Source organism: Serinus canaria, chromosome 23 (genome assembly GCF_022539315.1).
Source record: "Serinus canaria isolate serCan28SL12 chromosome 23, serCan2020, whole genome shotgun sequence".
NCBI lineage: Eukaryota > Metazoa > Chordata > Aves > Passeriformes > Fringillidae > Serinus > Serinus canaria.
Genome location: NC_066336.1, coordinates 1,173,106 through 1,200,251, shown reverse-complemented (window position 1 = coordinate 1,200,251; position 27,146 = coordinate 1,173,106). Strand labels below are relative to the sequence as shown.

General features: G+C 53.6%; 1 protein-coding gene across 4 annotated transcripts in view; it reads right to left on the bottom strand.

Annotated features, from left to right (window-relative positions):
* The window catches only part of HIVEP3 (HIVEP zinc finger 3), a 228,806-nt gene that overhangs the window by 101,588 nt on the left and 100,072 nt on the right, over nucleotides 1-27,146 (bottom strand). For all 4 annotated transcript variants that reach the window (XM_050983156.1, XM_050983159.1, XM_050983160.1 and 1 more), the window contains one exon: nucleotides 20,135-20,206. The gene's annotated coding sequence lies outside the window, so the exon portion shown is untranslated. The remainder of the gene's footprint in view (nucleotides 1-20,134; nucleotides 20,207-27,146) is intronic.

The window sequence follows — 27,146 nt, the reverse complement described above, 5'->3', positions numbered from 1 at the left end:
CCAAGGCCACCCAGGTCCTGACAGGGGACAGGGTCACCCAGGTCCTGCCTGGTTGCTCCTGGTTCACTTGGCTCCTGCCCAGGGTCACCCAGCCCTGACAAGATCACCCAGGGCCACCCAGGTCCTGCCCAGGTCACCCAGGTTCTGCCAGGGTCACCCAGGTCCCTGCCTGCCTCCCGGGCTACCCAGCATGGACCAGGCTCAGCTGGAAATCTGGGAATTCACCTGTGGGTGAACAGCCCCAAGGGATGTTGTTTCACTGCTGCAGTCAGCTCTTACAGGGCTTTAAGCAGCCTCTTATCCTATTATGAGTGGGTTTAGAAAGCTGAGCAGCTTCCCAGCCCTAATCCAGGTTGGGAAATCCCAGGGAGCAGGAGAGAGCACCTGCAGGGCTCTCAGCTCCGACTGTCCCTGTGCCAGCTCAGTTTGCACCGGGGAAGGGACACAGACACCTTCCAGAACATTCCTCTCCTCTCCTCTCCTCTCCTCTCCTCTCCTCTCCTCTCCTCTCCTCTCCTCTCCGCTCCTCTCCTCTCCTCTCCTCTCCTCTCCTCTCCTCTCCTCTCCTCTCCTCTCCTCTCCTCTCCTCTCCTCTCCTCTCCTCTCCTCTCCTCCTCTCTCTCCTCTCCGCTCCTCTCCTCTCCCTCTCCTCTCCTCTCCTCTCCTCTCCTCTCCTCTCCTACTCCATCCTCTCCTCTCCTTCCTCCTCTCCTCTCCTCTCCTCTCTCTCCTCTCTCTCCTCTCCCTCCCTCCTCTCCTCTCCTCTCCTCTCCTCTCCTCTCCTCTCCTCTCCTCTCCTCTCCTCTCCTCTCCTCTCCTCTCCTCTCCTCTCCTCTCCTCTCCGCTCCTCTCCTCGCCTCTCCTCTCTTTTCCTTTCCCTTTTTCCCTTCCCTCTCCTCACTCCAGGATTTTTCCATTCCCAGCTGAACTGACAGCTCCGTTTATTATTTTTATCTCTTTTTAAATACTTTCAATATTCCCCTCTGGCCACCCAGACCACTGGGCTGACTCCCCCAGTCTCATCCAGGTGGACACAGACAAACAGGAAATTTTCCCAACAATTTGCCCATTCATTCCCAGGGCGTCACTCCCAGCTGGAATTTGGCCCTGGATTCCTTTAAATGGGGCACTTCATGGTGCACGAGGCCCAGGAAGGAGGGAAATACCAAATGACACGGGAAGTGTTGGATAAATCATCAGAAATCATCACGGATTCATCCCAAAAAGTTCAGCCTGACTGGGGCTGGGCTGTGGGGTGGGCGAGCACAAGGCCTGGGTGGGGCTGGGAATTCTGGCTCTTCATTCCTCAAGGGCCAAAACGTTGATGGATTCCCTAAAACCGCCTCAAAACTCCTGAAATATGCAAAAAGAAAACTTAAAACTGCCTGAATTCACCTTAAAACTGCCTCAAAACACCCTCAAACTGTCTAAAAACACCCCAAAGCTCCCTAAAAACACTAAAAACCACACTCAAACTAACCCTAACCCTAACCCTAACCCAAACTGCCTAAAAACACCCTAAAAGTGCCTAGAAACACCCCAAAACTGCCAAAAAACACTACAAACACCCCAAAAGTGTCTAAAAACACAAAAAAATCCTAAAACTGCCTCAAAACGCCTTAAAACTGCCATAAAACAGCCTAAAGCCCCCTCAAAACAGCCTGAAACTGCCTTAAAAACACCCTCAAACTGCTTAGAAACACCCTAACACTGCCTCAAAACCAGTCCAAAACTGCCTCAAAACTGCCTAAAACCCCTCAAACTGCCTGAAACCACCCCAAAACTGCCTAAAACATCCTAAAGCTGCCTCAAAACACCCTAAAATTGCCATAAAACCTCCAAAAGCTCCCTCAAAACAGCCTGAAACTGACTTAAAAGTACCCTAAAACCAGCTTAACACTGCCTCAAAACCAGTCCAAAACTGCCTCAAAACACCCTAAAACTGCCCCAAAACACCCTAAAACTGCCTCAAAACACCCTGAAACTGGCTCAAAACACCCTAAAACTGCCATAAAACTGCCTAAAGCTCCCTGAAAACAGCATGAAACTGACTTAATAATGCCCTAAAACCACCTCAATGCTGCATCAAAACCAGTCCAAAACTGCCCCAAAACACCCTAAAACTGCCTCAAAACCAGTCCAAAACTGGCTCAAAACACCCTAAAACTGCCTCAAAACACCCTAACACTGCCTCAAAACCAGTCCAAAACTGCCTCAAAACACCCTAAAACTGCCTCAAAACCAGTCCAAAACTGCCTCAAAACACCCTAAAACTGCCTCAAAACCAGTCCAAAACTGGCTCAAAACACCATAAAACTGGCTCAAAACACCCTGAAACTGCTTTAAACATCCTTAAACCGCCTCAAAACACCCTAAAACTGCCAAAAACACCAGAAAAGGGGGGGAAATGCATCATTCAGACAAGGATGATAATTTTATAGTTGAGTCATTTATGGGATTTTTTTTTTCATTTACAAAGTGAGGATTTCAGGTCTTTGATGTGTCGGAAAACGCTGTGCCCAGCACAGCCCTGCTGAGCCTGTGGGGTTCAGTTCAGGCTGGGAAGGTGCAGCCACTGGGTAATCACGGGACAAAACCAGTTCCTGCAGCAAGCTGGGCCTAAGCAAACTCAGCTGGCTCGGGAATACTTGGCCCAAAGTCCAAAATTCACTAAAAGCTCTAAAATTAACTAAGAAAAATAGAATTATTGACCATGGTGGTGGTGCTGGGGATGGGTTGGACTCGACCTTGGAGGGCTTTTCCAACCTTAAAGATTGGAAATTCCAACCTGGAGGAGGAGATGTTGGACTTGACCTTGGAGGGCTTTTCCAGCCTTAAAGATTGGAAATTCCAACCTGGAGGAGGAGATGTTGGACTTGACCTTGGAGGGCTTTTCCAGCCTCAAGGACTGGAAATTCCAACCTGGAGGAGGAGATGGTTTGACTTGATCTTGGAGAGCTTTTCCAGTCTGGACAAGGAAATGGTTGGCCTTGACCTTGAAGGGCTTTTCCAGTCTTAAAGATTAGGAATTCAAGCTTGAGGGACATGGTTGGACATGACCTTGGAGGGCTTTTCCAACCTTTAAGTCTGGAAATTCCAACCTGGAGAAGATGGTTGGACTTGATCTCGGAGAGCTTTCCCAGTCTGGACAAGGAAATGGTTGGCCTTGACCTTCAAGGGCTTTTCCAGCCTTAAAGATTGGGAATTCCAACCCGGACAAGATGGTTGAAGCTGATCTTTGAGAGCTTTTCCAGTCTGGACAAGGAAATGGTTGGACTTGTCCTTCAAGAGCTTTTCCAGCCTTGGAAATTCCAACCTGAGGGAGGAGATGGAGGGTCTTGACCTTGGAGGGATTTTCCAGCCTTAAAGTTTGGAAATTCCAGCCTGGAGAAGATGGTTGGACTTGATCTTGCAGGGTTTTTCCAGCCTCAAGGACTGGAAATTCCAACCTGGAGGAGATGTTGGACTTGACCTTGGAGGGATTTTTCAGCCTATAAGCTGGAAATTCCAACCTGAAGGAGGAGATGGTTGGACTTGGTCTCAGAGGGCTTTTCCAGCCAGAAGGATTGGAAATTCCAGCTTTAAGGAATTCTGAGAAGGGGGAAGTGACAGGGCAGGGACAGCAGAGTGGGACAGCAGAGTGTGGCACCAGCTCCCATCCCTCACCTGCCACTGGCTCTCCAAACTCCAGGAACCCTCGGAGCCTCCCGGAATTCCTCCTCCCTGCCTGGAATGCCCCCAGCTGGCACAGAGGAATCCTTTGAAATCCAGAGCAAAGAGGGGCTGGTGGCTCAGACCCTGCACACCTCCCCCCAGTCTGCTGTTCTTGGCAGCCCAGGCCGAGTTATTCCCAATGAAAATCCCCCAGAGCCTGTCCCGTGCTTCCCGGCTGGAACTGATCCCGCCCGCGCTCCTCCGAGAGAATTCCTTCACGCCTCCTTTGCTGCAGGAAGCTCTGGAGTGGATTCACTTCAGTGCAAGATCCTCATCTCAAGGAGGTGAATCACGGCCTGGAACGGGGATTTTTCACTCTGCTGGCTCCAAAGGGAGAGCAGGTGAATTCCCAGCTGGAGAAGGAGGAATTACAGAATTCCCAGAATTCCCAGAATTCCCAGAATCCCTGGGTTGGAAGAGACCTTCAAGCTCATCGAGTCCAACCCAGCCCCAACACCCCAACTCCCCCCTGGCCCCCAGTGCCACATCCAGGCTTTGTTAAACACCCCCAGGGATGGGGACTCCACCACCTCCCCGGGCAGAACATTCCAGAACTTTCTCACCTTTCTGTAAAACCTTTCCCTGCTCTCCAGCCTGTATTTCCCTTGGGGCAGCTGGAGGCTGTGAGCTCTGGTTGTGTCAGTGCCTGCAGACAGAGCCCAGCCCCAGCTGAGAGGGATCCCAGCCCTGCGTTTGTAACAGAGTGTGAGGGAAATAATTCACGCTCCTGGAAGTGTCACCTGGCCACCCTCACCTCCAGGAATGTCACCTGGTCACCCTCACTGGGGTTTTTATTATTTACAAAAAAAAAAAAAAAAATTATACATGTATATATGTATATATATATATATATATATATATATACACACACACATACATACATGTATATATATATGTATATATATGTATATATGCATATATACATATATATACATATATATATGTATATATACATATATATACATATATATGTATATATACATATATATGTGTATATATATGTATATGTATGTGTATATATATGTGTGTGTGTTTCATATATATATGTATATATGTGTATATGTGTGTATATATATATAAACAATAAATACATATATATGTGTATAAAAATAAATATATGTATATATGTATATAATATATAAAAAATACAAATATATATATATATAAAATAAATACATATAGAATAATATATATGCACAACTCTGGTTGTGCATCATTCATAGGGAATGCCACAGAAAAAAAAAAAAAAAAAAATTCCCAAATATTTTAGACAGGGAAACACACCAAAAATCCCTCCCAAACAAGATGTGATAACTTAGAAATTTAGGAGGTGGATGTTTCAGGCCACACACAAAAAGAAATTCAAATAAACACTTTGAAGAGGAGGTTCAAAACCTCCCTCGTGCTCTGAGCCAAGGCATTGCAGCAAACCCTAAACTGGGTTTAGGAAATCCTAAACCCAGCACTGGGGTTGGTTTAGGATTTAGAGCAGAGCTTAGCCCTGAGTGGCAGAGTGGTCCTGGCAGCAGGGGAAGCCAGGACAGCAGGACAGGGCTCCTCCAGCCCCTGGATGTCACCAGTGTCACCCCGACCCCAAAAACTGCCACAGAGAGCCTGGGACACCTGGGGTGCCCTGAGCAGCCAGGAATTGCCTGGCACAGCCAAGGAACCAACACCTCAGCACGGCTGGAGCGCCTCCAGGTGAGTTTAGCTTAAGTTTAAGCTGAGGTTTAAGCTTAGTAGCCATGTAAGGGTGGATCTGCCCCGTCTGCTGCTCCCAGAACAGCCCCAGCACTGGGCAGGACGTTCCTGACTGCGACAGGAGCTGCCTGGCGTCCCCCCAAGCTGAGCTTTGGCAATCTGAAAGTGACCTCAAGGAAGGTTCCAGCTCTCCCAACCCCTCTGCTGATGGAGGGTTTTAGTCTGGTTATCCTGCAAACAACACAGCCCTGCAGCTCGTTAGGGGCTAAAGGAGCTCTCACAGCCCCCAGCACAGCCCCCGATAAATCTCCTCAGCTGGAGAAGAGATTCTTTTCTGATTTTTATTTTGTTGTGTGCACTCAGGGTCACTGAAGCTGCTGGAAGAATCGGAATTTGCCATTTGGGGTCAATTCCTGAAAAAACAGAACGTGGCAACAGCTTAGGAAATGGGGATGGAGATTTCTGGGAACGCTGAGAATGGCACTGAGAGTGAGGAAAAAGGGGGCACAGCCTCCAGGGCAGGATCCCCTGGACTCCAGCACACACCAGTACACACCAGTACACACCAGTCTGTTGGATCCCAGTCTGTGCCTCACTGGGATTTTAGGATGGAAATTCTGCTCTGGTGCCTCTGTCCCACCCATTGCAGCCAAGAGCTGGAGGAGAATGACCCAAAAATTCCTTCCTTGGTGTCTTGGGCTGCCAGATTTACCTGGCTGTGTGTTCTGTCCCCCCCTGTCAGAGCTGGGCAGCTCTCTGCTGTGCCTGGGGCAGGTTTCTTTCTCTCTGCCACAGCCAACCCTCCCTCCAGGAGATCTCTGCTGTCCATGGCCACTGAGTGTCCCTGCAGGGCTGATCCAATTCCAGCATCCCATGGGGAGATGCTGCGCCCAGGGGAGGAGCCAAGCATTCCTGCCTGGATCCAATCTGCCCTGGAACAGCCCAGCAGCCTTTGCCCCCTGCATTCCCAGAGGAGCAGCTTTCTGCTGCCCTGCATTCCCAGAGGGAGAGCAGGCCCATCTCCAGCAGCCCTGGAGCTGCAGAGGAAAACTCCCCCCTTGTGCAGGATCCCTGCTCCAGCAGAGCCACAGCTGGCACTGCAGGAGGGCTGAGCCCCCCTGGCATGGGACTGTGCCCCCACCCTGAGCCACAGCGTGCCAGGGCCTGCTCTCACTCTGCCAGGGCTTGGTTGCACTCTTGCATTTGGATTTTTCATTTCCCAGTACAGAACTGTTATTCCTATTCCCATATCTTTGCCTGAGAGCTTTTTAATTTCAAAATTTACAATATTTCAGAGGGAGGGGGTTTGCATTTTCCATGTCAGGGGAGGCTCCTGCCCTCCTCAGCAGACACCTGGCTGTTCAAACCACGACACTTGGTCACCCCTCCAGGAGATCCCAACCCAAAATCTCCTCCCCAAAGCTGGATTGTGCCACCAGCCTGGAAGTTCTGAGCTTCCTCCCCTCTCTCTGCTCAGATGTTTCAAAGATTTGCTTGGATTCTTTTTTTCCTTTTAGATATATATATATGTTATTATTTCACACTTTCAGCTCAGCACAGAAAGCTCCTCAGGTTTTCCTTCACAGGCTGAGATCTCTGTAATTACAGGCTGCAGTCAGGCAGTGGCTGCTGGAGCTCCCTGCCCTGCCAGCAGAGCAGGTCAATTAGGAGCCCTGAACCCACATCACCAGGAGGGGAAGCTGGGTTGAATTCTGCTCAATTAGTGCTGGAACTGTCTTGGAAGAGAAAGGTGAATGGAGCTAATGGGGCTCTGCAGAAGCTGCAATTTAATTTCTGGTATATATATAATTAATGATGTTTTGGCACCCAGACCACGTCCAACCTGCAGGTGACGTTCCTGAGGTTCCTCTCTTGTCCCTCCTCACCTCCAGCTCAGGGGTCGATCTCAGAGCCATGGGGAGGGTGCTGGGGCACTGAGGGAACTTTCTTCCATTTCCAGGGCTGAGGCTCAGGACAGATGTGCAATTACAGAGGGACAGATGTGGAATTATGGAAGGGCTCGTTGGACTGCTGCCATTCCCAGAATGAAGATCATTCCTCAGGTGGCTCTCAAACCCCCCAGAAGCCTGGAACCCCCTGAGCCAAGGGTTTCTTTAGGAATCCTGTAGCACTGCTCCCCTCCTGAGCAGGGATTTTTAGAAGCAGCAATTGCACCCAGGGGAAGATTTGAAAGAGGTTAAAATATTTCTTTTCTCCAGCTGCTGAAGGTGCAAATCTCACCCAGAGGCCACGTGGGTGGGAGAGCAGAGCCAGGCACTCCCAGGTGTCCAGCTGGGGGAATTCAGTGATTCCACAATCCCAGGAGTCTGATCACACCAGAGGGAATTGTCCTGTCTGGGTTTGTCCCCCAGGATGGCAGAACCCAGCGGGGAGCAGCAGCACAGCCTGGGGAGGAGAAGGCTCCAGAGAGAGCTGAGAGCCCCTGCAGGGCCTGAAGGGGCTCCAGGAGAGCTGCAGAGGGACTGGGGACAAGGATGGAGGGACAGGAGCCAGGCAATGGCTGCCAGTGCCAGAGGGCAGGGCTGGGTGGGATCTTGGCAATTGGGAATTGTTCCCTGGCAGGGTGGGGAGGGGCTGGGCTGGAATTGCCAGAGCAGCTGGGGCTGCCCCTGGATCCCTGGCAGTGCCCAAGGCCAGGCTGGACATTGGGGCTGGGAGCACCTGGCACAGTGGGAGGGGTCCCTGGCACAGTGGGAGGGGTCCCTGGCACAGTGGGAGGAGCTGGGATTGAAGATCCCTTCCCACCCAAACCCCTCTGGGATTCAGATTCCTGAGTCAAGGATGAAAACCAGGACCAAACCCATTGGCCCAAAGGGATGAAGGAAAGGAAAGAATGATTTCCTGGAAGGTTCCAGGTCCCCCAGGGCTCTTTCCCCCAGGGGGTTTGGAGCCTGGCAAGGCCTGGTTAGAGAGGTTTGGGCTCTGACAGGGTGCCCAGAGCAGCTGGGGCTGCCCCTGGAGCCCTGGCAGTGCCCATTCCAGGCTGGATGGGGTTTGATGAACCCTGGGGCAATGGGAGGTGGCCCTGCCACGTCAGGGGTGGCACTGGAGGGGATTTAGGATCCACCCAAGCCCTGCTGTGAATCGGTGCCTCTGTGACCCTGGGCTGGCAGCACAGGAGCCACGGCCGGGTCACGGCACCCCCCGAGTGCCCCCGGGAGGGAGAAGGACCCCAGGAGCAGAGCTGTGCCTGCCCACCCAGTGCCACACCAGGCTCACCCCATTTTCCTCCCCCTGCATTTCCTGGGTCACCCCAGCCCAGAGCAGGCACTGGGATGCTCTGAGGTTGCTGCAGTCGGTTTTATTGCCTGCTGCTCCTCCAGCTGTCCTCGGGGCTGTCAGGAGCAGCCCCAGCCCCGCAGCCATCCCCAGCCCGGGCTGTTGGCAGACAAACCCCCGCTCCAAAAACACCCCCGGGCTGCAGGAATTGACACCTTTGGGGTTTTTTTTTCATGCTGAAGGGTGACCTGAAATGGCCCAGAAGTGGCTCAGCTGAGCCGGGGTTTATCTGAGCAGCTCCTTAATCCCCCCCTCCCCCGAACCTCGGCTCTGCCAACATCTCCCTGGGCACGGAACAGGTGCGAATCCCAGCACAATCGCCAGCAGAACAGCAAAACACACAAAAAATCAGCCTTGCCAGGCAAGGCAGGGTTCGACTTGCACATGTAGGGCCGTTCTTGAAGCAGCCTGGCTGTTTCATCCCTCTCCCAGAACACAGCCCTGTCTCATTTTATTAATAAAAGACGTGGCTGTCTCTCTTTTTTGGTTTTTTTTTTTTTTTTTTTTTTTTGAAAGTGTTATTAAAATACACGGTGAGATTTTCATTGGCAATGAATTCCAGGGCTTAATTATGCACTGTGTTAACAGGCTGGGTGTTTTTACATGTCTGAGAGAGGCCACGTGCTCCCACACTCTCTGAGCAGATTAAATAACCAGTCAAACGTATCCTTTGCACCTTTTTATGGGATTGATGGAATTTCGGTGGGTTGGACAACCTGAGGATCTTCAGAGGGACCCTCAGATCCCTGGATTTGGAGCCTCTCTGGGCTATCAAACCTCTTGGGTTTGGAATTTGGCAATTGGTAAGGATTTGGTGATTTTTAAGGATTTCTAAGCAGCAGGAGGTTGGACTGAGTTGGTTTTTAAGGTCCCTCTGACCCAAACCATCCTGTGATCCTATAGCTCATCACGATGTGGAGATAAGGAAATGCTGCTCTGATTTATAGAAATCTCTCACATCCATCTCAATAAACGCCAACATTTGTTGTTCCCACTCATGCCAGCAGAGTTTACCAGGGAAAAACTGATTTTCTGCACTGTTTGTCCAGACAAACCCTTCCCTGCGGCTGCAGGGCCGGCCCAGCAAGGAGGTGACAAATGTCCCTGCTCCCAGAGGCCACTGTCCCACCAGAGCTCCCAGCCACACTGCCCCGGGGTGCGAGCAGGGGTCACCCCTGGGCAGGGGCTCTGCCCTCCCAAAGGACCCCCCCAGGACAGGTTTTGTGTCTGTGCCAGCCTCGGCCTCCAGTTGTGGCACCCAAATGTTCCCATGGAGCTGGGGCTGTCCCTGGATCCCTGGCAGTGCCCAGGGCCAGGCTGGACATTGGGGCTGGAGCCCCTGGCACAGTGGGAGGGGTCCCTGGCACAGTGGGAGGGGTCCCTGGCACAGTGGGAGGGGTCCCTGGCGCAGTGGGAGGGGTCCCTGCCATGGCAGGGGTGGCACTGGGTGGATTTTAGGGACCCTCCCAACCCAGCTGATTCCAGGATTCCTCATCCCACAACACGAGAGACAGATCCAACAGTGATGAATCACAGAACCTAAAGAATTAGGTTGGAAAAGAGCTCCAAGATCATCAAATCTGTGCCTGATCTTGTCCCCAGTCCAGAGCTCTGAGTGCCACCTCCAGGGATTGCTGGGACACCCCCAGGGATGGGCACTCCAACCCTCCCTGGGCAGTGCCAAGGCCTGAGCCCCCTTTCCATGGGGAAATTCCTGCTGTGCCCACCCTGAGCCTGCCCTGGCCCAGCCTGAGGCCGTTCCCTCTGCTCCTGTCCCTGTTCCCTGGAGCACAGCCCGACCCCCCCGGCTGTCCCCTCCTGGCAGGAGCTGTGCAGAGCCACAAGGGCCCCCTGAGCCTCCTTTGCTCCAGGCTGAGCCCCTTCCCAGCTCCCACAGGAATTCTCCAGCCCCTTCCCAGCTCCCTCAGGAATTCTCCAGCCCCTTCCCAGCTCCCTCAGGAACTCTCCAGCCCCTTCCCAGCTCCCTCAGGAATTCTCCAGCCCCTTCCCTGCTCCGTTCCCCGCCCTGGACACCCTCAGCCCCTCCAGGTCCTCCATGAAGATTGAGTTTGTCACAGATTTCAGAGTCTCTGTTGACTCCACCTGCACATCCCTGGCTCCACAGGAGCTTCCTGCTTTCAATATTCCCAGTGCAGAGCGTGGATTTTTATTTTCTGCACCCAGAACAAACCTGAAAATGAACCTGCCCCACCTGACTGCTGGAAAATGTTGTTTATTCTGCTCCATAATTTTGCTTCTGTGGTATAATGATAATGATGATAATAATAAGAAGAGAAGAAACAAGAAAACAACCAGGAAAAATTAAAGCCATTTTGTTTATCTGCATCAACATGAAATGGCAAATGAGGCTGTTAAACTCTGGGGTTTAAAAGTTGCAGCATCTTCCAGGATTAAATCAGAACAGGTCACATGGGTTTGAATCAAAAAAAAAAATTAAAGATCTGCCTGGCTGCTTGGCTGGGAGCAGCTGATTTTGGTTCCTATAAACAACAGCAGCATGGAGAATAAACAAATAATATTCTAATTGCTTCTATGGCTGCAGAGCAGAGCACAGGGCTGGATTAGAGCTCAGAACAACGACGAGTTCTGGAGATAAATCTTGGTAAAAGCAAAATGTTTCCAGAGCTGAGTGCTCCCTGTTACTAGCACTGACATCACATCCTTTTCCTGATTTTTCCTCGTTTTCCCTGGGTGATGCCCGTGTTGCTTTAACACCTCCAGGCAAACCCACCCCCTGAAACTTCCCCTAACAACGTGGCTCACATTTCCTGAGGATGCCCCACTGCTCAGAGGGAATTTGAACAGCTCTGCTGCTCCTTTTCTCCAAGACTCAAATCCTGAAATGCATTTCAAATCCCTGTGCCTGCCCTGGGCCTCCACGAGCCCGAATTCCCCCAGCCTTGGATTGCCTGTCTGGGGCAGGGCTTGAAATACCTGGATTTGAAGCCTCTCTGGAATATCCAACCCCTGGGGCCGGGAATTTGATGATTTTTAAGTTTTTCCAAACCTCTCTGAGATATCCAACCCCTGGGGTTGGGAATTTGATGATTTTTAAGGTGTTCCAAACCTTTCTGGTCCATCAAACCATTGGGGTTTGGAATTTGATGACTTTTAAGGTTTTCCAAACATCTCTGAAATATCCAACCTCTGGGGTTTGGAATTTGATGATTTTTAAGCTTTTCCAAACCTCTCTGAGATATCCAACCCCTGGGGTTTGGAATTTGATGATTTTTAAGGTGTTCCAAACCTCTCTGGTCTATCAAACCATTGGGGTTTGGAATTTGGTGACTTTTAAGTTTTTCCAAACCTCTCTGGTCTATCAAACCCCTGGGGTTTGGAATTTGGTGTTCTTTAGGGATTTCCAGCCAGTGGGAGGTTGGAATGAGATGGATTTTAATCACAAACCATGCTGTGATTCTATAACTCATCAATGTAAGGAGAGAAGGAAACCTTTTCCTACAATCCTGACCATCTGTGGATGCTCCTCTGCACATTTTAATTCTGTTTTTTCTAAAATTCTCAAAGAATAATAGAGCCCTTGACCAAAGCATGGGCAGACAGAGAATTGCCTTGTCCACGTGCACCTGGAAACACTTTGCAGAGCAGCCTGGAAAAAATTCCAAGAGAGGAACAAGATATCCCAAAACACAAAGTGTTCCTGAGCGGGCTGTGGAGAAAGGGCTCTTGTTGGATTTCCCAGTGGATTTTCCCAATCCATGGCAGTGTGTTTAAGGGATTATGGATGGGTTTGTGGCTGGGGCTGTGCTCTGTGTGCAATCTGTCAGAGCTGGGCAGCTCTCTGCTGTCCCTGGGGCAGGTTTCTTTCTCTCTGCCACAGCCAACCCTCCCTCCAGGAGATCTCTGCTGTCCATGGCCACTGAGTGTCCCTGCAGGGCTGATCCAATTCCAGCATCCCATGGGGAGATGCTGCGCCCAGGGGAGGAGCCAAGCATTCCTGCCTGGATCCAATCTGCCCTGGAACAGCCCAGCAGCCTTTGCCCCCTGCATTCCCAGAGGAGCAGCTTTCTGCTGCCCTGCATTCCCAGAGGGAGAGCAGGCCCATCTCCAGCAGCCCTGGAGCTGCAGAGGAAAACTCCCCCCTTGTGCAGGATCCCTGCTCCAGCAGAGCCACAGCTGGCACTGCAGGAGGGCTGAGCCCCCCTGGCATGGGACTGTGCCCCCACCCTGAGCCACAGCGTGCCAGGGCCTGCTCTCACTCTGCCAGGGCTTGGTTGCACTCTTGCATTTGGATTTTTCATTTCCCAGTACAGAACTGTTATTCCCATTCCCATATCTTTGCCTGAGAGCTTTTTAATTTCAAAATTTACAATATTTCAGAGGGAGGGGGTTTGCATTTTCCATTTCATGGAGGCTCCTGCCCTCCTCAGCAGACACCTGGCTGTTCACACCAGGACAGGATAAAAGACAATAAAATCTGAAAGATGACATTTGGAAAAGGAGGTTCCCCTTCCCTGCTGGATCTGCTTGGGGATCTTTTGGGATTGCTTTTGTTCTTTTGGGATCTGGGCCTTATGGAGCACAACAACACTTCCCAAAGGAAGAAATGCTCCAGTCTGAATACCCCAAATTCTTTTTGTTTGGAAACTGGAAAGTAGAAATATCCCAGTGGCAGCTTAGGAAATCCTGGATGATTTTGAGCTGAAATCCTTCCCTGTGAGGGGCTGGAATTCCCAGAGCAGCTGTGGCTGCCCCTGGATCCCTGGGAGTGCCCAAGGCCAGGTTGCAGAACCCTGGGATAGCCCCTGCCCATGGAATGGGATGGGATTTAAGGCCCCTTCCAACCCAAACCATTCCAGGACTCCATGAACAACTTTTGCCATAGAATTACCCCCAAATCCCAACCAAGCCCTGCTCCCCTCCCTGATGGAACTCCCCAGGAAAACAGGGATCTGATCTTGGCTGGGTTAGGCTTGGAGGCCCTTCCCTGGCTCGGGGCCAGGAACGCTGGGGCTGCAAATGCCAATGGATATTTTGGGATTCCTCTGTGGAAGTGCTAAGCCAAACTGCCATAATATCTATCCCTGGTTTGATTCTGTAGTCAGGGCTTCCCAAATGAAAGCAGAGCCTTTCCATTCCTAAAAGTGGGAATTTGGGAATGCCCAGCAGGAGGTCCAGGCTGGAGACACAGCCAGAAGGATTTCACACAGGATCTCCTCAGTTCTGAAGAACAAAATCTTTTGGAATTTTTCAGAATTAATGCTCATTTCAACCCAAAATCCCCTGGGACAGCTTCGCTTCCCAAGCAGCTCAGTGAGACATGGAGGAGCATCTTGGGAGAAATTCTAAAAATAAAACCCCTCTGGTTGCCACAGCAAAGAACCCAAACATGCCCAAAAATATTTCAGTGCAAACAGAACCTGGAGTTCACTTTTTTCTGCCTCCTTTCCCAGCACCACGACCTGCCATGGTTTGGTTCCAGGAGCTGAGAATTCAAATCCAACATCTTTTCTCCTCACTGGGCTCCATCCAGGTCTCACACCCAGTTTGAGCCTCGTTCCCTTGCACCTGCCCAGAGTTTCAGTCCATTCAAACAGGAATTTCGTAACTCTGAATGTAAAAACCACAACAGCTCCCTCATTTTATCTCTGTGACCTCAGAGCCTGGGCACAGTCGGGGCCACCAAGAGAAGGGATTTTAGCTCTCTGCTTTTCCCAACCCTCCCCAGCCCTGGCACATTCACAGATACCAGCCAAGGCTCTGGATTCCCTGTGCAGAAGTGTCCTGGGTTGGAAATGCACGATTTACCTCAGGTGTGTTCTGTCCCTCCCTGTCAGAGCTGGGCAGCTCTCTGTGGGATTGAGGACTCTCAAGGTGCTCCCCCACTTTTCCTTTTGGGAAGATCCCCACAGCTGTGGGATGAGGTTCTCATCCGAGTTTTTCCCATTGTTCCCCCATTTCTCACTTTGGGAATTCACCATCAACTGTGAGATTTGGGACTCTGAGAAGGTGTTCCCCCATTTCTCGCTTTGGGAACACACCAAGAGCTGTGGGATTGGGAGCCAGTTCTGAGTTTTCCCCATTTTCCCCCATTTCTCGTGTTGGAGGAAGAGGAAGGCTGGAGGTGAACGGGCCCTCCTTCAGCCAGAGCCCAGGCAATCCCAGGATCACCAAGGCTGGACAAGACCAAGGCCAGCCATCAACCCAATGCCACCAAACCGTGTCCCCGAGTGCCACAGCCACAGGAGGAATTTTGTGGGGGTGCAGAGCAGAGGGGAAGGTCACAGGGGAAGCTCAGAGCTGCCACACCCAGATCCTGGACCTCCACCCAGCTCCCTGCTGGAAGAGGGCTCATCCCCACCTAATCAATTTTATTGCTCTCTTATCCAGTGAGAAATCCCAGTGATCCCAAATCCCAATGATTCCAAATGCCAAGGATGCCAAATCCCAATGATCCCAAATGCCAAGGATGCCAAATCCCCAGGATCCCAAATCCCAATGATCCCAAATGCCAAGGATGCCAAATCCCAAGGATCCCAAATCCCAGTGATCTCAAATGCCAAGGATGCCAAATCCCAATGATCCCAAATGCCAAGGATGCCAAATCCCAATGATCCCAAATGCCAAGGATGCCAAATCCCAATGATCCCAAATGCCAAGGATGCCAAATCTCAATGATCTCAAATCCCAAGGATCCCAAATCCCAATGATCCCAAATGCCAAGGGTCCCAAATCCCAATTATCCCAAATCTCAAGGGTCCCAAATCCCAATGATCCCAAATGCCAAGGATGCCAAATCCCAAGGATCCCAAATCCCAAGGATCCCAAATGCCAAGGATGCCAAATCCCAATGATTCCAAATCCCAATGATCTCAAATCCCAATGATTCCAAATTCCACTGATCCCAAATCCCAATGATTCTAAATCCCAGCGATCCCAAATCTCAACGCCCCACAGACTCCAAGTGGCAGAAGCCACCAACCTGCTCTAAAAAAAATGTGTATTCTGGGCTAAACTCTGTCCAAAAAGCGCAGGGGAGAAACCCCCCAGGTTTCACCAACCATCACCCGAAGGCTCCAACATCCAGAGTTGGCCGCGAGGAAATTTTCAGAGCTCTCCCAGGGAGCTCAGGCCAGTCCAGGAAAAACAGGGCAAGAAAGGATGGCAGGTTTTCATGTGCCACCTGCACACACTGCACCCACCGCCAGGGCCCTAAAGACAAACACAGAGCCCTTTCCTGGCTGCTGCAGGAACAGCCCTGGCTTGTTCTCCCAGCGAGGCAGAGCTGCAGCTGCTGGGGGATCAGACACGTTCAGGGCGGGACCTTCGCCGCCCCTCGTCCCCCCCTGGCTTTTCACAGTGTTTGCAGGTTTATGAATAAGGCATTGATGGTGCCCAAACCTCAGATATCCACCTTGGAGGAGAGCTAAAATTAGCATGGATTTTATTCCCCGAGCTGCCAGGAGGGAAGAGAGCTCGTGTGGGATGCTGGAGATCCAGCAGGCAAAACAGCATTCCCAAAAAAACCAGGGCTGTGCTGCAGCCCTTGTGAGGGCTGTTTGCACACACCCCACACCCCAGTTTTCCAAAAACTCGGCTTTTCCTGGAAAGCCCAGCAGGGTTAAGCTGTGCCAGACCTTCCAAGCAGAGAGGAAGAGCTCTGGGAGCAGAGGAAGGGCCGAGGTGCAACATGTGAGCAGCGACTTCAATTTCCATCCCAGCAGACCCCAAATCGGTTTGAAGGCAGTAAATACAGAGCTGACAACCCTTTATCTTGGAGAAATAGGCAGGGCTGGATTGAGCATGATATTTTGCTAGCAAAGAAATGGGGGAAAAGGAAAAGAAATTTCATTTTCACTTCCAATGGGATCAGGGAATTCGTGGCCAGAAGTGCCCAGGTTGCAGGAGACAGGGAGGGGTCAGTAAAATCCCAGAGACTGGGTAAGGAAAGCAGAACCTCCCTGGCTGGAGTGAAACCAGGTGTGTGAGGGGGTGTGAGCTGGAGCAGGGCACACTGAGGGCAGAGCTCAGGGATCTGCAGCTCCTCCCGAGGGGCAGCTCCCATCCCTGCTCTGGGACAGGGACAGCAGCCAGGGCACGGCTGGGGCTGGGCCAGGGCAGCTCAGGCTGGAGATCAGGGCAAGGCTCTTCCCCCAGAGGGTGCTGGCACTGCCCAGGCTGCCCAGGGAATGGGCACGGCCCCGAGGCTGCCAGAGCTCCAGGGATGCCCAGGCTGGGCTTGGTGGGGCTCTGGGCAGGGTTTGGCTTTAGGATTGATCATCCCTGTGGGTCCCTTCCAGCTCAGCCCATTCCATGATTCTGTGAGAGTGAGGGATGGGGGAGATGAAGGGTGGGGGAGAAATTTGGGCAGCGCTGCAGGGATGGCCAGGGTGGGGTTGGTGGGGGGTCTGGTCAGGGCCAGGGGCTGCATTGGGTGATCCTGTGTGACAGAGGAGCAGTGCCATGGCTGACTCTCACAATTAAAAGGCAAATATCCTGGATATGTGTCAGGAGCAGTTTTATAGATTTATAGCTGTGTTTTACCCCCTTGTGCTGCTCTCAGGGGTGCCCTGGGTTTGGGACATTGGGGAGGGTCACTCGTTACCATGGCAATGCTGCCCCCCAGTCAAGGTGCCAGGCAGTGATCTCCACCCCTGGGCAGGGAAGGAGGAGTCGATGGACAGAACTGTGGGGGAGCCAAAGGGTTAAAAGGGGAAACCTCCCTGGTGTGGGTGAGCACAGGGTGGGGAAAATCTTCTGCTCCTGGTGCTGTGATATCTCCTCTACTCACTCTGCTGCTGTGTTTTTGATAAGGTTTTAATCGACCTTTTACATTTTTGGAAGTGAGGATCATTTCTCACACCTGTGGGTCCCTTCCCACTCTGGATATTCTGGGAGTCTCTAATCCATCACCTGCAGTTACCTGTGGATAACCTGAGCACCCCTCAGCACCAAAGGCCACCAGGGCTGGAGGCAGCCGTGTGGCACAGCCCCTCCTCCCCCTTCCCAACCTTTGCTTACATTTCATCTCCCCTACTCTGCTTCCAAAATTTAATCAAATGCAATCCCAGCGAGGGGTGGGATGGAGCTGGGAGCCGCGGTGCCAATTGCTGCTCTCCGGGTGCCGAGGGCAGGGAGGGGCTGCAGCCGCCCCGAGGAGCAGCCCGGCCCCGCAGGCTGCCTCGGCTCACACCAAGGGCTTCATTTCAGGGTTTTTTTTCTCTGATTTCCCCTCCGGAAGAGCTCCTGTGGGTGTAATCAGTGATCTCATGGTGTCAGCCCCGCTCCCCTCACAGCTCTCAGCAGCAGAGTGAGAAATCCCTGGAAATTCAGGTTTTTCACCAAAATGAATGACCTGGGATCATCCAATCCATGTCCTCCAGCTACAGCTTTTTGCCCCTTCCCTGTTGTTCCCTCCTCAGTAAAGGATTCTTTAAAATTCCCCTTGCAAAGAAACCACTGAACTATTTTTGGTTGGTTTTTTTTTCCCCACCAGGAACAAGCTGTGTGAATTCGAGAGAAACGGGGCTATTTTGACAGGCCAGAAGCTTTCATTCCCTTCAGTGATCTTCCTTCCCTGCGAGCTGATCTCCAAGGCGAGCTGACACCGAACCGGAGCATCCCCGGAGCATCCCCGGAGCATCCCCGGAGCATCCCCGCCCTCCCAGCCCCTCCAGCTGTCCCTGCTCATCTCCCCCACTCCGGGAAGGGCCAGCCCAGTGCTCGGTGGCCTCGGTGACAGCCCGGAGCTGACGGGGACCACAGCACGGGGGATGTTTCCCCTTTTCCCTGCCCGCTGCGCAGCATCTCCGCTCGGGGAATTAATTCTGCTCTCACCGGCTCCGTCTGGGCGGGCCCCGCTCCGCGCAGTTTACAAACACGCTAAACCCCATTCAAACCCCATTCAAACCCCATTCAAACCCCATTTAAACCCCATTCAAACCCCGTTTAGACCCCGTTGTGTCGCTCTCCAGCCGCCCGAGGAGTTTTTCCTCAGCTCCTGGCCCCGCACCAGAATTCGGAATGACAGATTGCCAAAAAGGACGGCGCGGGGAGGGAGGGTGTGGGGCGGCCAGACGACACAGCAGATGAATTTATTGGGTTTATTGTGGGTTTATTGTCCCTCTGCCGCCGGGAGGGGAGGGCAGGAGGCAGGCCGGGCTGAAGGGACACTGCAGGAACACCCGGGAATGGAAAGGTCGGGGGATAATCCGCTCTAAGCGCGGCTGGGGGCGGCTCGGAGCTGTCCCTGCTGCTCCCGGGGAGCACAACCTGTCCCCTGCAATTAGCGCTCAGCCCTGATCACCCTCAAGCCCTGCCTAAACCAGCTGTGCCCTCTGCAGGGCCAGCAGCAGCTGCCCCAGCCTGGCCCATCCCCAGTTCTCCATCCTTGTCACACATTTCACCCGGGACAACGCCCCGCAGCCTGGCTGCGGCCAGGGGAGGGCGATCCCTGTGCAGAAAGCTCCAAACGAGCTCATTTTCCACTCCAGGCCCATTTTCCCAGCTGGCTCACATCAACCAAGTGATTCCCAGGCCTTCAAATCCACCCAGCACCGGTGCCAGAGCTGGAACTGGGTCCCTAAAATGTCCTGGGGCAGATCAGGCGCGTGCCCAGCAGCACCCGGCTTTCCAAGAGCTCCACCAGCACCAAGTGATTCCCACAATCTTCCCCCAAAGCTGGGCAGGCAGCATCCCCCAGGAGGGCAAAACTTCAGCAGCAAATGAAGAGATTTAATGAAGTTTGCCAGGGGAAAAGGTGGAGCTGCAGGGGAGGTGGGATTTGGGAGCTGCTGGTCATGTCTGGGGGGAGAGACCCGGCAGCAGCTTCTGTTTCTCAATATTTGACATTTTCAACTCCACCCTCACCCTGCAAACCACTGGCTGCTGGGATCAGAAAATCACCTGGATGGGATCACCTACCAGCCAAAGCAAAGCCCTCTGTCAGCAGAAACAAAGGGAAAAACCAAATCTGGACCAGTCCTTACTCCTCAAAACATCTTTTAATGCTCAGCCACCAATGCCTGCTCCAGGAACTGCAATCCCCTGGGGCTGTGTCACCTCAGAGGGGCACAAAACCCACAGGAACCTCACAGAAAGCAAAGAAACCATCAGAAAACCAGACCTGGGCTTGACCCCAAAGCCCTGAGGGCATGAGGAGCGTTATCCCCACACCCCCAAAGCCCTGAACCCCACAGAAAGCAAAGAACCCATCACAAAACCAGGTTTGGGCTTGACCCCAAAGCCCTGAGGGCATGAGGAGTGTTATCCCCACACCACAAAGCCCTGAGGGCACAGGATCTGTGATCTCCACACCACAAATCCCTGAGGGCACAGGGTCTGGGACCCCACACCACAAAGCCCTGAGGGCACAGGGTTTGTGGTCCCCCCAGCCCCAAATCCCCTGGAGCAGGCCCTGGGGCCACGGCTGAGCTCTTACCTGTGGGAAAGCTGCTACAGGTGCATCCTCTGAGAGGCGGAGGAGACTCAGGTGTTCATAGGAAAAGGGTGCCTGGGGTGGGAGAGAAGAGATTTGTGAGATGAGGCAGCTTGGGATGGGAGTCGCTGTACCACAGACACTCACAGCCTCTCCAAAAATCAGGGAGTTTATTCCTCGTTCCCAAATCAGGGAGTTTTTTCCTCATTCCCAAACTAGGGAGTTTTTTCCATGCTCTCAAATCAGGGATTTTATTCCACATTCCCAAATCAGGGATTTTATTCCTTGCTCCCATCCACACTTCAGGGATTTTCCCTGCTTGCCCTTTCCCTCATTTTCTCAACCCCTCTGTCACCATTTTGGCTTTATCTTTATCTTTTAGGCATTTTTTTCCCTGTGCTCTCCTCTTCTCTTCAGCAAGCAAATCATTCTGGAGGAGCAGAACTGCAGAGTTTTCTTTGCACGTGGAATGATCCATTTCCAGAGACACAAAGAGCAGGCACAGGAGCCTGGCTGGGGATGGGGCTTCTGCTTCTCCTAAAATCAGACCCTGAGTGCAAATTCAGCTCCATCCTGAGTCATTCAGGGCTGGGAGGGCAAATTCAGCTCCATCCTGAGTGATTCAGGGCTGGGAGGGCAAATTCAGAGCTGGGAGGGCAATTCAGCCCCATCCTGAGTCACTCAGGGCTGGGAGGGAAAATTCAGCCCCATCCTGAGTCATTCAGGGCTGGGAGTGCAAACTCAGAGCTGGGAGTGCAATTCAGCCCCATCCTGAGTGATTCAGGGCTGGGAGGGCAAATTCAGAGCTGGGAGTGCAAATTCAGCCCCATCCTGAGTCATTCAGGGCTGGGAGTGCAAATTCAGCTCCATCCTGAATCATTCAGGGCTGGGAGTGCAAATTCAGCTCCATCCTGAATCATTCAGGGCTGGGAGGGCAAATTCAGCCCCATCCTGAATCATTCAGGGCTGGGAGGGCAAATTCAGCCCCATCCTGAATCATTCAGGGCTGGGAGGGCAAATTCAGCTCCATCCTGAGTCATTCAGGGCTGGGAGGGCAAATTCAGAGCTGGGAGGGCAATTCAGCCCCATCCTGAGTCATTCAGAGCTGGGAGGGCAAATTCAGAGCTGGGAGTGCCAATTCAGCTCCATCCTGAGTGATTCAGGGCTGGGAGTGCAAATTCAGAGCTGGGAGGGCAATTCAGCCCCATCCTGAGTCATTCAGGGCTGGGAGTGCAAATTCAGCTCCATCCTGAATCATTCAGGGCTGGGAGTGCAAATTCAGCCCCATCCTGAATCATTCAGGGCTGGGAGTGCAAATTCAGCCCCATCCTGAATCATTCAGGGCTGGGAGTGCAAATTCAGCCCCATCCTGAATCATTCAGGGCTGGGAGGGCAAATTCAGCCCCATCCTGAGTCATTCAGGGCTGGGAGGGCAAATTCAGCCCCATCCTGAGTCATTCAGGGCTGGGAGGGAAAATTCAGCCCCATCCTGAATCATTCAGGGCTGGGAGGGCAAATTCAGAGCTGGGAGGGAAAATTCAGCCCCATCCTGAGTCGTTCAGGGCTGGGAGTGCAAATTCAGCTCCATCCTGAGTCATTCAGGGCTGGGAGGGCAAATTCAGCCCCATCCTGAGAAATTCAGGGCTGGGAGTGCAAATTCAGAGCTGGGAGGGAAAATTCAGCCCCATCCTGAGTCATTCAGAGCTGGGAAATAAAGCTGAGCTCTGCCCTGGGCTCTGGCTCAGTCAAGGCTGGTTCATCCCCTCCCAGCCTCAGTGGGGCTGAACTTTGATAGAAAAGGAAATGGGAAAGGTTATGGGGAGGTACCCAGGAGAAATGATGTTCAGAAGGTTGGGGCTGGCTTAACAAATTCACAGAATCCCAGAAACACAGAATCCCAAAATGGTTTTTGTGGGAAGGGACCTTAAATGCCATCCAGTGCCACCCTGCCATGGCAGGGACAACTCCCACTGTGCCAGGGGCTCCCAGCCCCGGTGTCCAGCCTGGATTTGAACAGTGCCAGGATGAGCCAGAGCCTGTCCTGCATGCAGGGAAAAGGGCAGGATGAGGAGGCTGCCACAGGGCACCATCCATGGAGGTGTCTCCAGCCCCAGGGACAGTGGGGACACTGCAGAGGTGACAGAGGTGGCATCCCTGTGGTGGCCTGGAGCATCCTCAGTGGCTGACTGGGACTGGGAATGCAGGAGGAGGCACTGCACAACTTCATCCACCCCCACACCTCATCCAGGGTTACTCCTTTGCCTCTTTCAATTCACATTTCTCGTTACACAGCAGGAAATAACTCCAGGCAGGTCAGACTGGGAGGATTTAATGGAATCAACAGTTTTAGGCAGGAACTCTTCCCAACATCTCCCCCACCATCCCTTCTGCTGCCAATGATTAAATCAGATCATTTCAAACCTGCAGCTTTATCTGTGGCTTCTCCTGAAAGCATCTGGGCACTCACAGAGCTCCCAGGAAATACAGAAAGCTCCTCACAATGTCACTGCAAAGCTCCTGTGCACAAACAAAAGCTGAGTGTGAGCACTGAGAGTGCCTGAGATCACTGGGACACCAACTGGAGGCACAGGTGAATTTAAACCACCCCACCCAGCAAGGCTGCACTGAGGAAAAAACCATTCCTGGGTTAAATTTGGAGCTGTACTAAAACAAAATGCAGGTTTTGTTTAGCAAGGGGAAAACCCAAGGAAGTGCTGCAAAAGCCTTTTCCCAGCCTGGGGGGCTGTGGGTAAGTGTTGGCTTTGGCACCAGGGCACAGCAGCACAGACAGGGCTCAGTCAGTGCCTGGGGTGATGGACAGGCAGCTCCTCGGGGGCTCTGCTGTCCCCGTGTCCTGCAGGAGCTCACCTGGGCTCCTGCAGGGATCTCAGAGCCCCAGCTCAGGTCCCAGCCCTGCTCTGCTCCCTGAGAGCAGAGGGCTCACAAACCTCCCCAGCCTCTCTCTCCACACACAAATCTCCAGGCGGGAAATCCAGACACTCCAGGTGCCCCCTGTGCCTGTCACCTTCCAGGAGGGACACGAGGACACAGCTCTGCCTCCCGCTGCCACGGCCAGGCCCTGCTGCCACAGGGCTGTGCAAACACCTGCCAGCTCTGGCTGATGCAGAGAATTCCCGCTGCAGTTATTCCTGCTCCACCCCCAGCCCGGCTTCTGCTGCTTTCCTTCCTCCTGTCCCTTCTCTGGGTGACTGCACTCACCTCCATCCCTCTCCCCACCTCTTCTCCCCCTTGGCATCACCCGAATGGAAAAGTGCTGAGCCTGGCACAGATTCCCAGAGCAGCTGGGGCTGCCCCGGGGTCCCTGAAGTGTCCAAGGCCAGGCTGGAGCACCGGGGGGCCGGGGAGGTGTCCCTGCCATGGCAGCGGTGAGATGAGATAAACTTTAACTCGCCGGCAGGCACCGGGGGCTCTGGACCAGCGTCCCCAGAGCCCCGAGCTCCATCCAAACTGGTTTTGTGCCCCTCCTCCCGCGGGGGAGCTGGAGCGGGGCTGCAGCAGCTGCGGGGATGCCTCGCTCTGCCGCTTCCCTCTTCCCAGCCCTTCCTTCTCCTTTCCCCCAGTGGCACTGCCCTGCTCCTCAGGGCTGCCAAATCCGAGCTTTTCTGCCCCAAATCCTGCACGCAGCCGCCGGTCCCTGCCCCACCATGCCGGTGGCCGGGGCCGGAGCTGCAGGCACGGACCGGCTGCCTCGGGCACAGCGCTGCTGTTTCACCTCCTGCGCTCCTCGGGAAGCATTTGGAGGGAGCCAGGGGGACGCGCTCACATTCCAGCTCCAGAAATAGCTCAGCTCTGCAGAGCTCCAGAGCTCCCCGTGAGCTCCGCAGCCTCTGCCTGGCCGGGAGCAGCCCCAGGGAGGGAGAGAAGAACCCCCGGAGCGGGGAGGGATCCCTGCGGGAAAGGGATCCGCTAGCCCGGGATGGATCCGTGCAGGAAGGAATCCTGGAGCCAGTATGGATCTCTGCGGGAAAGGGATCCTGGAGCCAGTATGGATCCCTGCGGGAAAGGAATCCTGGAGCCAGGATGGATCCCTGCGGGAAGGAATCCTGGAGCCAGGATGGATCCCTGTGGGAAAGGGATCCCCTAGCCCGGGTGGATCCGTGTGGGAAGGGCTCCTGCATCCCGGGAGGAACGAGGGCTTGCCCTGGAAGCCCCTCTGAGCAAAACCCGGTGGTTCCTGGTGCTACAGCCGATCCCTAATGCCCGGAGTAAATGTCATTTATGGTGGGAGTGGGATCCAGGCTGGTGATCATGGAATTGTGGTGCAGCTGAACCACGGATGGATTGGGTGGGAAGGGACCTTAAACCTCATCCAGTGCCACCTCTGACATGGCAGGGACCCCTCCCACTGTGCCAGGGACCCCTCCCCCTGTGCCAGGTGCTCCCAGCCCCAATGTCCAGCCTGGCCTTGGGCACTGCCAGGGATCCAGGGGCAGCCCCAGCTGCTCTGGCAATTCCAGCCCAGCCCCTCCCCACCCTGCCAGGGAACAATTCCCAATTGCCAAGATCCCATCCAGCCCTGCCCTCTGGCACTGGCAGCCATTCCCTGGCTCCTGTCCCTCCATCCTTGTCCCCAGTCCCTCTGCAGCTCTCCTGGAGCCCCTTCAGGCCCTGCAGGGGCTCTCAGCTCTCCCTGGAGCCTTCTCCTCTCCAGGGCAGCACCCCCAGCTCTCCCAGCCTGGCTCCAGAGGGGCTCCAGCCCTGCAGCAGCTCCGGGGGCTCCTCTGGGCTCTCTCCAGCAGCTCCAGGTTGGAATTCTGAGCTCTGCAGGTGGGGAATCACCTGAGTGGGGCAGAGGGAAAGAACCCCCTTTTCCTGCTGCCCCTGCTGGGGGCTCAGCCCAGGCTGGGGGTGGCACCTCCTGCCCCAGCCCTGTCCCAGCCCTGTCCCCTTCCTGCCTGGCAGCTCCAGCTGTAGCTGGGGTCAGGCTGGCTCAGAGGCTGCCGAGGGCAGAATCTCCATCCCTGGTTTGTCACCTGCAGCTGCTGCTGGCACCGGGGGCTCTGCTGGCAGTGTCACTGAGCAGGGCTGGGGACACCAAACCCAGCATTTCCAGCCAGGCTTTCCCTACACAGCACTGAGCCTCTGGGACTCTCTTTTCCCATCTCTTTTCTCATCATTAATCCACATTTTTTGCCCATCATTCCTGATGGGCTCTGGGCTCTGTTTTGTTGGTTTTGGTTTTTTGGGTTTTTTGGGAGGGAGAGGGTGGGGGGTGGCAGGGGGACAACAAGCAGAGACCAGGATCCTTTAAAAGACCAGCACAGCCCTGAACCCTTTCTGACTCTATTTTCCCATCTCTTTTCCAATCTCTTTTCCCATCTTTAATCCACACTGTTTGCCCATCGTTCCTGATTTAAGGCTCTGTTTTGGGGTTGTTTTTTGAGGGGTGGGAGGATGACAAACAGAGCCCAGCATCCTTTAAAACACCAGCACAGCCCTGAACCCTTTTTTACTCTCTTTTCCCACTTTTCCCATCACTAATCCACACTTTTTGCCCATCATTTTTGATTCCAGGCTCTGGTTTTTTGGAGGTGGGGAGAGCGCCGAGGCAGCCCTCTCCCTCCTGGACTGCAGCCCCACGGAGGTGCTGTGGATGCTGGCAAACAGAGCCCAGGATCCATAAAAACTCCGGGCTGGTTGTTATGGCAACCCGTGCACGTGTGTCTGTGTGTGCCTGGCAAGCAGCCTCCAGCCCGGGTTGTCACGGGCAACACGAGCCTGGTGACATCCCCGGCCCGCCTGGTGGCACCTGGAGGCAGCAGAGCTGTCCTGAGATGTCCCTGAGCTCGGCTCGGGGTGGGGGGGGTTTCTCTCTCCTGGCTGCACCTTTCAGCTCCTGAGCCCAGCTCGTGGCTCCATCCCAAACAGATGGCAGCAAGGAAAGGCCAAAGATCATCTGAACCCCTCTGTGCCAGGGCTGAGCCCGCTCTGCTGCTGGCAGAGTGCCTGAGCTTCAGCTGGGGGTGTTCTGTGTGCAATCTGTCAGAGCTGGGCAGCTCTCTGCTGTCCCTGGGGCAGGTTTCTTTCTCTCTGCCACAGCCAACCCTCCCTCCAGGAGATCTCTGCTGTCCATGGCCACTGAGTGTCCCTGCAGGGCTGATCCAATTCCAGCATCCCATGGGGAGATGCTGCGCCCAGGGGAGGAGCCAAGCATTCCTGCCTGGATCCAATCTGCCCTGGAACAGCCCAGCAGCCTTTGCCCCCTGCATTCCCAGAGGAGCAGCTTTCTGCTGCCCTGCATTCCCAGAGGGAGAGCAGGCCCATCTCCAGCAGCCCTGGAGCTGCAGAGGAAAACTCCCCCCTTGTGCAGGATCCCTGCTCCAGCAGAGCCACAGCTGGCACTGCAGGAGGGCTGAGCCCCCCTGGCATGGGACTGTGCCCCCACCCTGAGCCACAGCGTGCCAGGGCCTGCTCTCACTCTGCCAGGGCTTGGTTGCACTCTTGCATTTGGATTTTTCATTTCCCAGTACAGAACTGTTATTCCCATTCCCATATCTTTGCCTGAGAGCTTTTTAATTTCAAAATTTACAATATTTCAGAGGGAGGGGGTTTGCATTTTCCATTTCAGGGGAGGCTCCTGCCCTCCTCAGCAGACACCTGGCTGTTCACACCAGGACACAAAGCCCTGCCCAGCCCCCCTGGATGGGCCAGACACGAGATCAGAGCTGGGGATGGAGGTGTCCATCGAGGGTTTGGGGTGCCAGGCTCTGGGATGTGGCACAAGCAGCACCAGGCACAATCCCAGAGCAGGGGTTTGAGCTGTGGGACTGCCTGAAAAGTCTGGGTTTGGCTTGGAGTTATGTAAAAAATCTCAACTTGGTGATGCTGCAAAGATCAGCCCTGACTTTGCTCCAGCTCTGTCAATGCTCCCATCGAAATCTCCAGCAGAAAAAGGGGGAAAAGGAAAAAAGAGGCAAAAAGAAAAAGGGAAGGAGCAACTTCAGCTCCAACTGCAGAAATGAGAGCAGGCAAAATCCCAGGAAAGCAGCAATGC